The following is a 4561-nucleotide window of genomic DNA, read 5'->3' as shown; positions in this document are numbered from 1 at the left end:
AGGGCAAGATATGTCAAAATAATAATTAATAAATTATCAAGGGCTCATGAGGGAGGGGGGAGCGGGCAGGGAGGGCAAAAATGAGGACCTAATGCCAGGGGCTTACGTGGAGAGAAAATGTTTTGAGAATGATGAGGGCAATGAATGTAAAAATGTGCTTTACATGATTGATGTATGTATAGATTGTGATAAGAGTTGTATGAACCCCTAATAAAATGATTTAAAAATATCAGAAAAGAGAAAACAAACAAACAAAAAGATTACTGATGCATGTGCACAAATATCTGTACTAAGTGCCTGTAAGATAGAATGAAAGTTGCACAAGTAAAATGATATAAAGTTTATCAAGTGTCACTTGGTTAAGGAACTCAGGCTAATCTTCACAGAATAATTATGAGTAAATAGTCAAGATGAATTCATAATTTAAAAACTCACTGCCTTCCAATTAATTACTAATGGGTTACCTGTTGGGTTTCTAATTGAAAGGTCAGCAGTTTGAAATCACCAGACATTTCAAGGAAGATGGTGCTTTCTACTTTCATAAAGATTTACAGGCTCAGAAGCCCACAGGGACAATATTACTCTGGGTGGAAGCTAGTTTTCCTCAGGTGATCTCCACTGCATCTGGCACTGCTCCCTCTGAAGAAGCTGAAGTTCAGCTGCTTAAACATGACAACGAGGTATCACAAAATGCAACATTTTACAAAGCTAGATATTTATTCAAAGCAAAAGGATGCCCCCACCCACCTAAAAAAAGAGGAACGGGTCATTCTCTGCAGAATGGATAAGACTGAGGGATGTTATAAAGTAATGACTTTATTTGATTCTAACAAATATATGTTAACTAAGGGGACAGGGATGGAATTGGCTGCCCACTTCAGAGGCAGCAGACGCTGAAAACCTTATGCATTGGTTCAAATCATTGTCAGATACTGAAGGTCCACAGAATGAAAGCAGAACTTTGCTGGAGATAATGTTGGGGGAATGGCCCCTCTGCTTGGAGGACACATGAAATGTTACTGCTGAGGAGCTGATTTCTTGCAGTGGAGACATGAATAGAGTAAAACCTGTGGTAGTGGAGACTTTGGGATATTCATTTGCTGAGGGAACATGACTCAAAGTAAGAAGAAACTGCTGAAAAAAATCTGCGAATGATCAGAACTTGGAATGTATGAAATATGAATCTCAGAAAATTGGAAGTGACCAAAAATGAAATGGAATGCATAAATGTCAGTATCCAAGTTTCAGAGAGCAGAAATGAACTGGTATTGGCCATTTAAAATCAGAAAATCATATCATTTACTATGCTGGGAATAACATAATCGAGAGGTAGTATGTCATTCATAGTTGTAGTAGTTACATAATCTGGTATCAATTTGAGGATTAAGAGTTTATGAGTGGAGTCTAGCCTGCCTATCAGGATATAGCCAATGAGGTCTCTTTGTAGGCCTTGACTTCTCCTGAGGATTCTTGGAACTCCTGTATTTCCTCCTTGGAGGCAGGAGACACTCTATACTCACGCTCTTGGAGACTCTACTGACAAGGCTCACTACCTGAGAGATGCTCTACTGACAAGACACATCACACTACGCTGATATAGCCATGCCCTGGGAGGTGGAGGAGCCATGTGGAGACCTTTGCCAGTGCTGAAATGTTTACACCGCCGCTGGATCCACAAGACTTCCTACCCACTGGCCTGTGACCTGCCTGCATTAGGCATCATTGCATGTGTTTCATTGAGTCTGAAAAGGACTTTATAGATTGGTATCAGACACATGGGCTAATATCAGACATATGGACTTGATCTGGACTGGGATGTTTTTTCATCATTCAATTGCTCTTGTATATAAAGTTCTTTCTTATACATGCAGATGTCTATAGATTCTGTTTCTCTAGTCTACCCAGAATAGCACAACTGTCAAAAAGGACATTTTAAAATCAATCTTGAAGTACAGTGCTCTCTGTGATAGGATAATACCAGTGCCTTCATGGAAATCCAATCAATACAAATATTATTCAAATTTTACACCAAATGCTAAAACTAATGATGAAGATAATTAAAAATTATAGCAACCCCGTTTCCCCCAAAATAAAACAGTTTCTTATATTAATTTGTGCTCCCAAAGATGCGCGCTAGGTCTTGTTTTCAGGGGATATCTTAATTTTCCATGAAGAAGAATACGGTACACATTTATTATTGAACAACAAAAAAGGAAATTTATTACCTGTATATGGTATGGTAGTAGTTGTCATCACAAACTAGCATAACCAGACAAACTGAATCCTATAGTATCAAGAATTTCTTGTTACTACCATTATTTCCACGTACAACAATCTATGGTACATTTACTCATAATCTATGGTACATTTACTCGCACTTCCTGTCTGCTCCGGCTGCGCTGCGGCCAACAGTGAGCTGCGTGGTGGAGCCCGCTGCTGCGGTGCAGAGTCCAGAGTTATGGTAGCTTCGGGGAGCCTTATTATCGGGGAGGCCTTATGTTCAGAGAGATCTTATTTTGGAGGGATGCCTTATATTTCAGCAAGAGGCAAAACTGTAAGTAGGTCTTATTTTCGGAGGCTGTCTTACTTTCGGGGAAACACTGAACTCCTTCAGTCGGAAATTGATCACATATGCAATCAAGATGCATTGGTAATTATTTTGACTGGAATACAAAAGTTGGAAACAGGAAGGAACAGTAGTTGGAAAACATCAACTTGGTGCCAGAAATGAAGCTGGAGATCATGTGATAGAATTTTTCAAGACCATTGACACTTTCATAACAAATGCCTTTTTCAATAACACAAAAGGCAATTATACTTATGGACTTCTCCACATGGAATACACAGTAATAAAAACTGACTACATCTATGGGCAGGGACAATGGAGAAACCCAATATTGCTAGCTAAAACCAGACTAGGGGCTGATGGTGGAGCAGACCATGAACTGCTCATACATAAGTTCAGGTTAAAACTGAAGAAAATAAAAACAAGTTCATGATACAACCTTGCGTGTATCCTACCTGAATTTTGAGAACTTCTCAAGAACAGATTTGATGCACTGAATACTACTTACAGAAGACCCGATGGGCCGTGGAAGGTCATCAAGAGCATCATTCATGAAAAATGTGTCAGGTAATTAAAAAGGCAAGAAAGAACGAAAAGATGAAAGTGGATGTCAGAAGAAAAACTGAAACTTGCTCTCCATCATGCAGTAGCTAAAGCAAATGGAAAAAAAGATGAAGTTAAAGAGCTGAATAGAAAAATTGAAAAGGCAGCTTGAGAAAACAAAGCAAAATAGTATAATGAAATGTGCAAAGACCTGGAGTTAGAAAACCAATGAAAAAGAACATGCTAAGCATATCTCAAACTGAAACAATTCAAGAAAAAAATTCAAGTCTCAATTTTTAGTATTGAAAAATCCCATGGGAAAATTAATGAACAATGCAGGAAGCATCAAAAGAAGATGGAAAGAATACAGAGTACCCCCACAAATGAGTCAACATTATACCATTTAAGGAGGTAGCATATGAGCAAGAATTAATGATGCTGAATGACGACGTTCAGAGTGCACTGAAAACATTTGCCCAAAACAAGGCTCCAGAAATTGATGGGATATCAATGAAAATGCTTCAACAACTGAATAAGCGCTGGAAGCACTTAATTGTCTATACCAGGACATTTGGAAGACAGCTACGTGGCCACCTGACTACAAGTGATTCATTTGTGTTCCCATTCCAAAGAAAAGTGATTCTTCAAACTGTTCAAACAATAGAATGATTTCATTGATACCACATGCAAGCAGTACATTGACAGGGAGCGGCCCACGGTTCAAGCCAGGTTCGGGAAAACATGTGACAAGGGATTTAATTGCTGACGTCAGAGACAAAAGCAGAGAACCTCAGCAAGAGATTTACTTCTGTTCTATTGACTATGCCAACACATTCGACGGTGTGGATCATGTCAAACTATGGATAACCTTGAGCAGAATGGGAATTTCAGAACATATTGCGATTATATGGGTCCATGGATCAAAAAGCAGCTGTGTGTATAGAACAAAGGCACAATAAGTGCTTTAAAATCCGGAAATGTGTGTATCAGGGTTTTATTCTGTCATCAAATTTTTTCAATCTGTTTGCTGAGCAAATAATCTGAGAAGCTGGATTATGAAAAAGAATTTGGAATCAGTATTGGAGACAGGCTTATTAACAATATGTGATATGCAGATGACACAAGTTTACTTCTGAGAGTGAGGAGGACTGTAATTACTTGCTGATAAAGATTGTAGCTTCCAATATGGAGTGTGACTCAATGTCAAGAAGATCAAAATCCTCACAACTGGACCAATAGGTACCAACATGATAAAAGGAGAAAAGATTGAAGTTATTGAGATTTTTATCTTGCTTGAATTCACAATAAATGCTCATGAAAATAACAGTTAAGTGATAAAATGACACACTGCATTGGTAAATCTGCTGTACAAGAATTTTTTTTTTAAAACATTTTATTAGGGGCTCATACAACTGTTATCCCAATCCATACACACATCTATTGTGTAAAGCG

This window comes from Echinops telfairi, unplaced genomic scaffold (genome assembly GCF_000313985.2).
Source record: "Echinops telfairi isolate 266 unplaced genomic scaffold, ASM31398v2 ScPeMD7_7467;HRSCAF=8505_0, whole genome shotgun sequence".
Lineage (NCBI taxonomy): Eukaryota > Metazoa > Chordata > Mammalia > Afrosoricida > Tenrecidae > Echinops > Echinops telfairi.
Note: the sequence above shows the minus strand (reverse complement) of the source record.